Genomic DNA, 13921 nt, shown 5'->3' with positions numbered 1-13921 from the left:
GCGATCGCGCGCGCTGAAGGGTTCGTCGAATATGCTAGTCATTTTCGACCCCGATGGTTTTTCAAAGAGTTCCGCCCCGGCTCTCGCTTCGCGAGAGACGCAACCTCTTGGTTTTCGCACCGCGCCGACAACCGACGTCTCCCTCTCTCTCCACCATTGTGCCGTAGCCCCCGTAACAGGGGCGGCGGTCCGCGCGTGCTCGGACGCGCGGCCAGGCTGATCGAAGGGCCAAAACGAAGAAGACGCACATTGTTGTCTATTCCTTGATAGAGCGTACTTGGTGCGCGAAGGAACGATTACCCTGAACGGTGGATCACTTGGCTCGTGGGTCGATGAAGAACGCAGCTAATTGCGCGTCAACTTGTGAACTGCAGGACACATGAACATCGACATTTCGAACGCACATTGCGGTCCACGGATACAATTCCCGGACCACGCCTGGCTGAGGGTCGTTTTATCGAAGACAAACTGCTTGCGCGCGCCGTTTCGACGGCCGCGTACGAGCGATTCGTTGGACGTTCGCTTGATCGCGGCGGCCGGCAAGAGAGTTATACCCGCATCCACGAGAAAAGAGAAGAGAAGCGAGGAGTCGTCGATGACGCCTTCCCCGGGGTATCAGGCACACTACGCACGCTATCCACGCGGCGAGTTGCTGGATTCCATCAGGGTTTTACGAAGGCTCTCGCGCTCTCTGCGCGCGCTCTCTCTATACTCGCGGAACGGCGGCGTACTCTCGCGTCCCCGTTGGGCGTCGTCCGAAATAACGAGGTTTGAGGGTCGAACGAATGAACGACGACCGACCGAAAGATGCGATCGAGAATCGCAAAGAGACGCACGCACGCACACACGCACGGGAGGGAAGGACGTGCGCGGTGGTGATAAACGTGGCGAGCTCTTGCAAGGAGTTTATACGTTATACGTATATACGCGCCGAACGAAAAAGAGTAGATCTGCCTCTCGCGCGCCGCCGCCCGGAGTGAAACAAGCCGACAATTCGTTCGCGCTTGTACTCCCGGAAGGTGGCCTGTGTGCCGCTTGCGGCGCGCGCGGGATCCAAGGCTGATCCACGGAGAAGTAGTTCATAAGGAGCGCGGAGAACCGAGTTTGAGTTTTCCTCTCCTTCTTCGAATGAAGATCGGAGAGGAGAATAGAGGCCGCGAGATAATCGCGCGCCTCCTCGTTCTCCTTCTGCACAGAGCGCATATCGTCGCTTTACCGCCGCCAACGCAAAGGAAACTCGAGAGGAGGGATTTTAGAGATATATACGACGAAGCAAAGATACGAGAGAACCTGACCGTATTATAAGAGAGAGAGTGGTCGTCGCCGCTGCAGCTGCTGCCGGCCGCCGCCGCAGTCGCGTTGCCGACGCCACCACGACGCGCAAACCGGCCTCCGACGTTCGCGTCGGGCTGGCTGGCCAGTTGTCGTCGTGGTCGGTTGGTTGGCGCGCGCGGGCGCGCGGATCGCGGCGCGGTTGACGCAACGTCGACGAAAGACCACCACGCTCTCGCGGTTGTTCTCTCTGCCTCGTTCGTTTTCTCATTTTCCCTTCGTCTCTTCTTTCAAATATTTTGCGTGCACCGATCGCCCCCTGCGCAGCAAAAGTGTGTGCGAGGTGAGATCGCGCGCGGGTCGACCGCGCGTGTTCCCGAGTCCACGAAAGCGCTATGTATGGTAGCAGCTCTTGACCGGGGCACGCGGCGTAGTCTAACCAAGCGCTCGCGCGCGGCGTTTCGCCGCGTTGCGTTTCTCTTTTCTCTCGCGTCGTCGTCGTCGTCGTCTCGCCTTCTTCGTATTATATATATATAGTACAGCCTCACGACAATTTCTTTTGACGACCTCAGAGCAGGCGAGATCACCCGCTGAATTTAAGCATATTATTAAGCGGAGGAAAAGAAACTAACCAGGATTTCCTTAGTAGCGGCGAGCGAACAGGAAAGAGCCCAGCACCGAATCCCGCGGTTCCGCCGCAGGGAAATGTGGTGTTTGGGAGGGTCCGCTTATCCCGAGGTGCCGCGTCGCGTCCAAGTCCATCTTGAATGGGGCCACTTACCCGCAGAGGGTGCCAGGCCCGTAGCGACCGGTGCGCGTCTCGGGAGGATCTCTCCTTAGAGTCGGGTTGCTTGAGAGTGCAGCTCTAAGTGGGTGGTAAACTCCATCTAAGGCTAAATACGACCACGAGACCGATAGCGAACAAGTACCGTGAGGGAAAGTTGAAAAGAACTTTGAAGAGAGAGTTCAAGAGTACGTGAAACCGTTCAGGGGTAAACCTAAGAAACCCAAAAGATCGAACGGGGAGATTCATCGTCAGCGACGCTGGCTTCGCGTCGGTGGGCGATGCCCCGCGGGGCCTCACGGCTCGCGCGCGGGCACGCTGCCGCGCGCCGATGTCCGGCGTTTTCGTCGTCGTGCACTTCTCCCCTAGTAGAACGTCGCGACCCGCTGGGTGTCGGTCTACGGCCCGGGTGCGGTGTCTGACGCGTCGCCGGTAACACGGCACGCCGTCAAACCCTCGGTCGCCCGGCCGGCTGCCCGGCGGTACACGCAAGGTATCAGGCCGCAGCTCTCACACACGCGGGAGTGCGTCGAGGCCGTCGCAAGCGCGCGCCACGGTACACGGAGGCTTACGGACCTAGCGCCGTCACCGGTCCTGGCCCGCTGTTGGTCGTACGGTTAACCTTCGACAGGCCTGCAAACGTTCCCCGGGGCACTCTCGGGGACCGATACCGGTCGGCGACGCTACTGCTTTGGGTACTCTTAGGACCCGTCTTGAAACACGGACCAAGGAGTCTAACATGTACGCGAGTCATTGGGATCAGCGATACCTAAAGGCGTAATGAAAGTGAAGGTCGGCCCTGGTTGTCGACCGAGGGAGGATGGGCCGCGTCGCGATGCGGCTCCGCACTCCCGGGGCGTCTCGTTCTCATTGCGAGAAGAGGCGCACCCAGAGCGTACACGTTGGGACCCGAAAGATGGTGAACTATGCCTGGTCAGGACGAAGTCAGGGGAAACCCTGATGGAGGTCCGTAGCGATTCTGACGTGCAAATCGATCGTCGGAACTGGGTATAGGGGCGAAAGACTAATCGAACCATCTAGTAGCTGGTTCCCTCCGAAGTTTCCCTCAGGATAGCTGGCACTCGGCCGTTCCGCACGGAACGCGCGCGAGTCTCATCTGGTAAAGCGAATGATTAGAGGCCTTGGGGCCGAAACGACCTCAACCTATTCTCAAACTTTAAATGGGTGAGATCTCTGGCTTTCTTGAACTATGAAGCCACGAGCATCTCGGATCAGAGTGCCAAGTGGGCCATTTTTGGTAAGCAGAACTGGCGCTGTGGGATGAACCAAACGCAGAGTTAAGGCGCCCAACTCGACGCTCATGGGACACCATGAAAGGCGTTGGTTGCTTAAGACAGCAGGACGGTGGCCATGGAAGTCGGAATCCGCTAAGGAGTGTGTAACAACTCACCTGCCGAAGCAACTAGCCCTGAAAATGGATGGCGCTGAAGCGTCGAGCCTATACTCTGCCGTCAGCGGCAAGTGGGGCGGCCGTGGGCAGGGCGTGGGTAACTCCTCGCCCGGAGCTTACAGGCCGCCACGAAGCCCTGACGAGTAGGAGGGTCGCGACGGTGTGCGCAGAAGGGTCTGGGCGCGAGCCTGCCTGGAGCCGCCGTCGGTGCAGATCTTGGTGGTAGTAGCAAATACTCCAGCGAGGCCCTGGAGGACTGACGTGGAGAAGGGTTTCGTGTGAACAGCCGTTGCACACGAGTCAGTCGATCCTAAGCCCTAGGAGAAATCCTATGTCAATGACGGCGTACGATACTCTCGTTGTCGCAGAAAAGTCTCGCGCACACAAAGCGCGCGCGCACACGCAGTGTGCCGTCGCGCGCGGTGAGTGAACTTTTGACACACGCCCGTCGGGCGAAAGGGAATCCGGTTCCTATTCCGGAACCCGGCAGCGGAACCGCATACAATTCGGGCCCTCGTAAGAGTGTTCGTCGGGGTAACCCAAAATGACCTGGAGACGCCGTCGGGAGATCCGGGAAGAGTTTTTTTTTCTGTATAAGCGTTCGAGTTCCCTGGAAACCTCTAGCAGGGAGATAGGGTTTGGAACGCGAAGAGCACCGTTGCGGCGGTGTCCGGATCTTCCCCTCGGACCTTGAAAATCCAGGAGAGGGCCACGTGGAGGTGTCGCGCCGGTTCGTACCCATATCCGCAGCAGGTCTCCAAGGTAAAGAGCCTCTAGTCGATAGACTAATGTAGGTAAGGGAAGTCGGCAAATTGGATCCGTAACTTCGGAATAAGGATTGGCTCTGAGGAGCGGGGCGTGTCGGGCTTGGTCGGGAAGCGGGTCTGGCTGACGTGCCGGGCCTGGGCGAGGTGAACTATCGGCGTTCTCGCGCCGGTTCAGGGATCCGAGCTCGGTCCGTGCCTTGGCTCCCGCGGATCTTCCTTGCTGCGAGGCTTCCGTGGCGGCGCGAGCCGTCGTGGTCGTCCTCTTCGGCCGCCATTCAACGCTCAGCTCAGAACTGGCACGGACTAGGGGAATCCGACTGTCTAATTAAAACAAAGCATTGCGATGGGCCTCGCGGGTGTTGACGCAATGTGATTTCTGCCCAGTGCTCTGAATGTCAACGTGAAGAAATTCAAGCAAGCGCGGGTAAACGTCGCAGGATCTGTAACTATGACCGTTTACCTTTAAACGGGCGAATGGATCTGTCCAATCCAGTGTTCGGGTAACAGATGACCGCGCCGTAGCGTCAATCTTGGTAGGGACGTGGAACTCCCGACCGGCGACCCATTCTGCGTGACAAGATCTTGTGAAGTGCAGAAAAGCGGTAGCTAGTGTGCACGCGAAGCCGACCCACGGACTGTACCCATCTTATAGGATGAAACTACAGCGGGTATGGCAGATTCGTGGAGCCCCACCGGGAGGCATGGTGCCCAGTCATCTGGTGTCGGACTCGCAGGGAAGCTGTAATGCCCGGCACATTAGGGATCTCGACCTCGTCATGTGGACCATTCTTAGATCGGGGGACCTGTAACAACTGGTGCAACGAAAGCGGCCACGGCTGCTTTATGATAGCCTTGCCACCTGGGGCAATATATCCGCGTGCATGAAATAACAATGCCGGCGGGAATTCGTGCCCCTACGTATGACGGGAAGATTGTCCCTATACGTAATCTTCGGTATGGCTCTCAGTGGAAATGCCAGGTTCCGACTGATCCTAGCTATGAAGGGGGAGTAATCGCGATGGAACCGTGCCGACATCCTGGGCGGGCCAGTTACCACCGTAGACCGGTGGCGGTCGCAACTATGACTCTTAGTAGCCAAATGCCTCGTCATCTAATTAGTGACGCGCATGAATGGATTAACGAGATTCCCACTGTCCCTATCTACTGGGAGGGACCGCTATCTCTTCTAGGACGTCACTGGACGCCCTCTGGTTTGATCTCGCGTTAGTGCCGGGCCTATCCCGGTGCCCGCACATTAAACCGACGACCCAGCTTTGGCAGGGATAGACTGAGAGTAACAGGTCTCTCGATTTATCCTGAGCCAGCGTTTGTAGATGCTCGAGTCCTTCGGGGAAACTCGACAGCGTTTATACCACAAGCAGGCCGAGGGCAGCCAAAAAGGAATGAGGCAGGCATGTGTCTCTGGCTGTTCGAGGAATTCCCCTTGTGAAGAAGCTGCGTCGGCGTCCTAGCTTTACGAAGTCTAGGCGTCGGGCTGGGCCACCGTCGTCTGGAATCTGCAATTCCTAGCACTTGGGAACAGGTGCGTTGTGCAAACGCGAGTGATGCAGTGGGTTGATAGTGGGTCTTTGCGTTAGTGGTCGGGACGTGATGCGATTATATAGCCTCTCACGTTCAAGTCATAGCTCTGCCTCCTCGTGGCACTCCCGGGCAACGCTTTTGCGGCAAAACGGGCTATGGCGAACTTTCTTCCCTATCCAATATCCTATCCTAGTGTTGCTTGGTTGGCGCGGATTGTGTGTGGAATGCCTCGCTTGCGGGGCCTCTGCGCGCTTTCTGTGCCTTCTGGGCTGCACTTCTCTTTTTCCCCTTTTATCCACTTTCTTCTGGGCGGCCCATCTCTCTTTCGATCTCTCCTCCTTTCGTTTGCGGAAGGCTGAGGGACAGGGGCTGCTGCACGAGCTTCCCGGGCCCGGCGCTTCACAATGTGAGGTGACGGAACTGGGAGCTTTTAATCTTTTCTTTTACTTTTCAGGTTTTCTCGGGGAATATCCCCACCAACTATTATGGACGGCACAACCAGCAGATATAATCTGCGCAGCTCTCGGATGGCTGCGCACCGGCACGGGGGTCCCTTCGTTGCGCCGTCATCGTTGGTTGGTGGGTCGGCCCCCCGGGTCGTCATCCAGCGACGCCCACCACCCCCGCCTCACATGCACCGGGTGCGAGGACTTCGGGGACTGCTTCCGCGAAGAATCTCTCGGTCTCGGGTCAGGGTCTCTCACCAGATTGATATTTTAGGTGTCTTGACACAGGTTAGTCATAAAGGTGGTTATTTTAGGCAGTCAGATAGCAGATTAGTTAGCGCATAGAAGCAGGTAGGGCCCCACGTAGATTTAGGGAAAGGTCGGACTTCAGATACCTCAATTCTTCAAAATTGGGACTTGAGTGGGAACGATAGTGCTCCTGCGTCCTCTGCAATTTCTTTTTCCACGGGAGTTAGGGTGCTACAGTTGAACATGCGTCGTTCAACTGTAGTGACGGGTGAGGTGCGTCAGCTCGTTGCCGAAAAGCGACTTGACGTCCTGTTATTGCAGGAACCATACGTCAGGAAGCAGGGCAAGGGTCACACCTTCTATGGATTAGGTTCTGGGATGAAAGTCGCTGCTGTACGAACACATCGCCCGTGGGCGGCAGTAGCAGTCTGCAATCCCAATTTTGATTTTCTCTTTGTTTCGCAGCTTAGCACTTCTCATTGTGTTTGCGCAGAGCTGCGGACCCCCAGCTTTTCGTTCTACGTCGTGTCGTGCTATTTTCAGTACCGTGACGAGATTGAGAAGCACCTCAGACACCTCGAGATGGTGTTTCATTCTCTGAGGGGGGAGAGGGTTTTAGTTGCGGTAGATGCCAATGCCCGCTCATCGCTCTGGGGTCCCCAGCAGACAGATGAAAGAGGTGCCAGATTTGAGGACCTTATCAGGGCGTTTGGCTTAAATGTTGTGAATCGCGTTGGACAGCCGCCCACTTATTGGACGCCAAGGGGTTCGTCATACATCGACGTGACTCTGGCTTCGCCATCCATGTCCCGATTCATCAGGGAATGGAAAGTTAGATGCGGTTGGACGACTAGTGATCACAATGCCGTAGACATCGGTTTGGGGATGCCGAAAAAGTCGGGCGGGGATCGGTGTGTCGCGAACTCTCGGTTCGATGTACGTCGGGCTGACTGGGAGCGATTCGCCGGGAGCCTGACAGACCTTTCTAGGTCGAAACTCGGGGTCCTTGAGCTGGTGTCGGCGGAAGATGTGGAAACGATGGCAGAAACGCTTGAGGGCGTCCTTTTGGAGGCCTGCACAGCGGCAATGCCACGTAGACGTGTACATAAGAAGTCCAACCCGTGGTGGACAAAAAGGTTGACAATCATCAAAAAGTCAGTGTATCGGCTTCGTCGTGACTTTCAAAATGAAAGCGATGTTTTGTTACGTTGCGCCAAAAAGGAAAAATACCGCTCTTCTTTGCGGAAGTATTCTAGAGAAGTTAGGGAAGCTAAACTTTCAAGTTGGCGTAAATTTGTCACGAAAACCGGAAACAGAGAACCTTGGGGTTTTGTTTACCGGCATCAGGCCGATAAGTGTAGGACGGACGATGTAATTAGTTCACTTAGACAAGGCGAATGCTCCACCATGACTTTGGAGGAGACAGCCGGATGTCTTTTAGATGTCCACATTCCGGACGACCGGGTTATAGATGACACGCCGATGCAGCGTGAGATTCGCGAACGTGCAGTTCAGGCACCGGATTCGGCTGATGCCTCTTCGTTTACTGCGATGGAGGTGGCCTCGACGATTAGGACTTTCAAAAATAATAAGGCCCCAGGACCGGACCTGGTGGAGGTTAGAGTGCTTAAAGAAGCCTATAAGATTATTCCCGGTCAGATAGTTAGATTAATGAACGGATGCCTTCAGTGGGGCGTCTTCCCTGCGGTCTGGAAGAGGGGCTTGTTAAGAGTACTTCTGAAAGATGGCGGGAAGGATGAAAAGGATCCGAAGTCTTATAGACCGATTTGTCTCCTCTCCGTTATAGGTAAACTTTTCGAGAAACTTCTTAAATTGCGCCTCATGGACACGTCATTGGCCCCGGATGGGGTCTCTGACCGGCAGTTTGGGTTTACGCCTGGGCGGTCGGCGGAGGGCGCTGTCGTGGAGCTGCGTCGAATGGTCGCTGCCTCTGAGAGGAGGTACGCCGTCGCGCTGCTCTTCGATATTTCGGGAGCCTTTGATAATGTCTGGTGGCCCCTTGTATTAGATAGTTTAAGAAATAGGAACTGTCCTCGAAATGTCTTTGGGGTGCTGAAAAGTTACTTCAGTGACAGAAGAGTGACTATCGCGGGTAGGAATTTTGAGGTGTCTAAGCGACCCACTAGAGGCTGCCCGCAGGGATCTGTTCTTGGTCCGACCTGCTGGAACCTCATGTTTGATAATCTTTTAAGATTGTTAGAGTCATCGATAGGGAAGCAGTTTATTGCCTATGCGGACGATCTTCTAGTCCTGGTCGAGGGCAACTCTAGAGTAGAATTGGAGAAAAATGGCCAGCGAGTCACGAACGAGATTGTGGCCTGGTGTAGATCCGCAAAATTAGAGTTATCGGCACGGAAGACTGAGGCCGTTTTCCTCAAGTCGGCTGAAATAACTAGAGCACCGATAGGTAGACGGGGAGGAACGCGTCCGGATCGGAAAAGAAAAACCACGAGGAAGATCGCGCGATTCGATAGTAGGCCGCCGATTATTAGGTTAGGTAATAATAAAATTAATTTTAAGAATTCGGTTAGGTATCTTGGTGTTCATTTTGATAGGGGATTGAGAGTCGGCTCTCATTGCGATTATATTAGCGAATCGGCCGGGTCGCTTATGTCAAATTTAGGTAGAGTCGCGAAAGCCAATTGGGGGCTCCGATTTAGGACCCTCTCCATCATCTACAGGGGTGCGTTCCTGCCAAAGGTGTTGTACGCAGCAGCCGGTTGGGCGGACCTCTGTACGGAGAGGGATATTAGAAAGCTCCGGGCGGTGCAACGCCGAGCACTTATTAGTGTTACTGGAGCTTATCGTACAGCTTCCTGGGAGTCGCTTTGCGTCGTGGCCGGTGCTTTCCCCATCGACCTGCGACTGCGGGTGCACCGGGCAGTGTACGATAGGTAGGGACACCAAGATAGGTGACTTGGAAATTCCCGCAAGCCTTCAAAATGCGGACAGAGAAATAGAGGCAGAGGCATTAAATATGTGGCAGACCAGATGGTCTTCTTCTGGTAAAGGTCGCAATACCAATGCCTTCTTTAAGAATGTTCGGGAGAGAATGCAAGCCAAATGGTTAAACATCGACCACTGGAGCACTCAAGTTCTCACTGGGCATGGCAACTTCGGAGAACGTCTCGCTTCTCTGAATCTTGCCGAAACCGAGATGTGTGTGTGTGGTAAAGGGGTGGATTCGGTGGAGCACTTTCTGCTTTACTGTTCCCTCTTTGATGCGCAACGAGTTCCTTTGCGTGACGTTGTTCCGGTGGATAAGTGGAAATGGCCAGAGGCAGCTGCATACTTCGCATTGTCTCAGGAGGCTTTTTCTGTTTTTGCCGGTTTTTGTAGGGAAACTCTCTGGCTGAAAAGCTTTGAGAAATAATTTTCTAAATATGTTAGGTTAGCTTCAAAAGAGCCACCAACTGGAGGATTGTCGGAGTCTTTTGGCATGGAGATGACAGCCTCACAACCATCGTGGGATACTGCCGTCTCCCGGTGGTCTCAGGATAAAAGGTTGAACGAGTCAGCTGGGCTGGCCGTTTCATTAGAGGGATATTAGGTAGGGTTTTAACCTATAACCTATAACCAATGGTCTCTTGGCCATTTCCTAACCTTTACCTTTCCTTTATCCCAAACAGGGTCAGAGCGAGTACCAGGCTTGGTGCTGATGGACAGGCCTCCCGTGGTTCCCGTGGACACGATTTGGTGCAGTAAGCGCGGTGTTTTCACTGCGTGAGTGGGTGGGAATAGGGTGCCGATTGTGGCAAGCTGCACAAGTTGTGACCAAACTGTTCATTTCCGTGATAGCCCACGGACGCTGCTGGATTTTTCCATCGCCCGGCTCGGGGCCGGTTTCGATAGATGGTGGATGTGAAGTTGTATGCCCATAGTAGCCAAATGCCTCGTCATCTAATTAGTGACGCGCATGAATGGATTAACGAGATTCCCACTGTCCCTATCTACTGGGAGGGACCGCTATCTCTTCTAGGACGTCACTGGACGCCCTCTGGTTTGATCTCGCGTTAGTGCCGGGACTATCCCGGTGCCCGCACATTAAACCGACGACCCAGCTTTGGCAGGGATAGACTGAGAGTAACAGGTCTCTCGATTTATCCTGAGCCAGCGTTTGTAGATGCTCGAGTCCTTCGGGGAAACTCGACAGCGTTTATACCACAAGCAGGCCGAGGGCAGCCAAAAAGGAATGAGGCAGGCATGTGTCTCTGGCTGTTCGAGGAATTCCCCTTGTGAAGAAGCTGCGTCGGCGTCCTAGCTTTACGAAGTCTAGGCGTCGGGCTGGGCCACCGTCGTCTGGAATCTGCAATTCCTAGCACTTGGGAACAGGTGCGTTGTGCAAACGCGAGTGATGCAGTGGGTTGATAGTGGGTCTTTGCGTTAGTGGTCGGGACGTGATGCGATTATATAGCCTCTCACGTTCAAGTCATAGCTCTGCCTCCTCGTGGCACTCCCGGGCAACGCTTTTGCGGCAAAACGGGCTATGGCGAACTTTCTTCCCTATCCAATATCCTATCCTAGTGTTGCTTGGTTGGCGCGGATTGTGTGTGGAATGCCTCGCTTGCGGGGCCTCTGCGCGCTTTCTGTGCCTTCTGGGCTGCACTTCTCTTTTTCCCCTTTTATCCACTTTCTTCTGGGCGGCCCATCTCTCTTTCGATCTCTCCTCCTTTCGTTTGCGGAAGGCTGAGGGACAGGGGCTGCTGCACGAGCTTCCCGGGCCCGGCGCTTCACAATGTGAGGTGACGGAACTGGGAGCTTTTAATCTTTTCTTTTACTTTTCAGGTTTTCTCGGGGAATATCCCCACCAACTATTATGGACGGCACAACCAGCAGATATAATCTGCGCAGCTCTCGGATGGCTGCGCACCGGCACGGGGGGGGTCCCTTCGTTGCGCCGTCATCGTTGGTTGGTGGGTCGGCCCCCCCCGGGTCGTCATCCAGCGACGCCCACCACCCCCGCCTCACATGCACCGCGGGTGCGAGGACTTCGGGGACTGCTTCCGCGAAGAATTTAATCTCGGGTATCGGTCTTCGTACCGTCAGGGTGACTCTCACCAGATGTGATAGGGTTAATATTTTAGGTAGGTCAATGACACAGGTTAGTCATTACGTAGGTAGGAAGTCTTCACCGGTAATCTTCAATCGGGTGGACAGTCAGATAGCAGATTCCGCGAGCCTCGCGAGCGTCATAGCAAAGCAGGTAGGGCCCCACGTAGATTTAGGGAAAGGTCGGACTTCAGATACCTCAATTCTTCAAAATTGGGACTTGAGTGGGAACGATAGTGCTCCTGCGTCCTCTGCAATTTCTTTTTCCACGGAGTTAGGTGCTACAGTTGAACATGCGTCGTTCAACTGTAGTGACGGGTGAGGTGCGTCAGCTCGTTGCCGAAAAGCGACTTGACGTCCTGTTATTGCAGGAACCATACGTCAGGAAGCAGGGCAAGGGTCACACCTTCTATGGATTAGGTTCTGGGATGAAAGTCGCTGCTGTACGAACACATCGCCCGTGGGCGGCAGTAGCAGTCTGCAATCCCAATTTTGATTTTCTCTTTGTTTCGCAGCTTAGCACTTCTCATTGTGTTTGCGCAGAGCTGCGGACCCCCAGCTTTTCGTTCTACGTCGTGTCGTGCTATTTTCAGTACCGTGACGAGATTGAGAAGCACCTCAGACACCTCGAGATGGTGTTTCATTCTCTGAGGGGGGAGAGGGTTTTAGTTGCGGTAGATGCCAATGCCCGCTCATCGCTCTGGGGTCCCCAGCAGACAGATGAAAGAGGTGCCAGATTTGAGGACCTTATCAGGGCGTTTGGCTTAAATGTTGTGAATCGCGTTGGACAGCCGCCCACTTATTGGACGCCAAGGGGTTCGTCATACATCGACGTGACTCTGGCTTCGCCATCCATGTCCCGATTCATCAGGGAATGGAAAGTTAGATGCGGTTGGACGACTAGTGATCACAATGCCGTAGACATCGGTTTGGGGATGCCGAAAAAGTCGGGCGGGGATCGGTGTGTCGCGAACTCTCGGTTCGATGTACGTCGGGCTGACTGGGAGCGATTCGCCGGGAGCCTGACAGACCTTTCTAGGTCGAAACTCGGGGTCCTTGAGCTGGTGTCGGCGGAAGATGTGGAAACGATGGCAGAAACGCTTGAGGGCGTCCTTTTGGAGGCCTGCACAGCGGCAATGCCACGTAGACGTGTACATAAGAAGTCCAACCCGTGGTGGACAAAAAGGTTGACAATCATCAAAAAGTCAGTGTATCGGCTTCGTCGTGACTTTCAAAATGAAAGCGATGTTTTGTTACGTTGCGCCAAAAAGGAAAAATACCGCTCTTCTTTGCGGAAGTATTCTAGAGAAGTTAGGGAAGCTAAACTTTCAAGTTGGCGTAAATTTGTCACGAAAACCGGAAACAGAGAACCTTGGGGTTTTGTTTACCGGCATCAGGCCGATAAGTGTAGGACGGACGATGTAATTAGTTCACTTAGACAAGGCGAATGCTCCACCATGACTTTGGAGGAGACAGCCGGATGTCTTTTAGATGTCCACATTCCGGACGACCGGGTTATAGATGACACGCCGATGCAGCGTGAGATTCGCGAACGTGCAGTTCAGGCACCGGATTCGGCTGATGCCTCTTCGTTTACTGCGATGGAGGTGGCCTCGACGATTAGGACTTTCAAAAATAATAAGGCCCCAGGACCGGACCTGGTGGAGGTTAGAGTGCTTAAAGAAGCCTATAAGATTATTCCCGGTCAGATAGTTAGATTAATGAACGGATGCCTTCAGTGGGGCGTCTTCCCTGCGGTCTGGAAGAGGGGCTTGTTAAGAGTACTTCTGAAAGATGGCGGGAAGGATGAAAAGGATCCGAAGTCTTATAGACCGATTTGTCTCCTCTCCGTTATAGGTAAACTTTTCGAGAAACTTCTTAAATTGCGCCTCATGGACACGTCATTGGCCCCGGATGGGGTCTCTGACCGGCAGTTTGGGTTTACGCCTGGGCGGTCGGCGGAGGGCGCTGTCGTGGAGCTGCGTCGAATGGTCGCTGCCTCTGAGAGGAGGTACGCCGTCGCGCTGCTCTTCGATATTTCGGGAGCCTTTGATAATGTCTGGTGGCCCCTTGTATTAGATAGTTTAAGAAATAGGAACTGTCCTCGAAATGTCTTTGGGGTGCTGAAAAGTTACTTCAGTGACAGAAGAGTGACTATCGCGGGTAGGAATTTTGAGGTGTCTAAGCGACCCACTAGAGGCTGCCCGCAGGGATCTGTTCTTGGTCCGACCTGCTGGAACCTCATGTTTGATAATCTTTTAAGATTGTTAGAGTCATCGATAGGGAAGCAGTTTATTGCCTATGCGGACGATCTTCTAGTCCTGGTCGAGGGCAACTCTAGAGTAGAATTGGAGAAAAATGGCCAGCGAGTCACGAACGA

The 13921-nt window shown here is 54.3% G+C and overlaps 1 non-coding gene and 1 pseudogene across 1 annotated transcript; both read left to right on the top strand.

Annotated features, from left to right (window-relative positions):
• The first annotated feature begins 297 nt into the window (after positions 1-297).
• On the top strand, positions 298-452 carry LOC139110789 (5.8S ribosomal RNA). The gene has a single exon (XR_011547048.1). It is a non-coding gene; the product is annotated as a 5.8S ribosomal RNA (ribosomal RNA).
• A 1383-nt stretch (positions 453-1835) lies between these two features.
• Positions 1836-5429, top strand: LOC139110831 (large subunit ribosomal RNA; annotated as a pseudogene).
• The last annotated feature ends 8492 nt before the right edge of the window (positions 5430-13921 follow it).

This window comes from Cardiocondyla obscurior, linkage group LG21 (assembly GCF_019399895.1).
Source record: "Cardiocondyla obscurior isolate alpha-2009 linkage group LG21, Cobs3.1, whole genome shotgun sequence".
Classification (NCBI taxonomy): Eukaryota; Metazoa; Arthropoda; class Insecta; order Hymenoptera; family Formicidae; genus Cardiocondyla; species Cardiocondyla obscurior.
The sequence above is the reverse complement of the archived record's forward strand: the minus strand, read 5'-3'. Positions and strand labels throughout refer to the sequence as shown.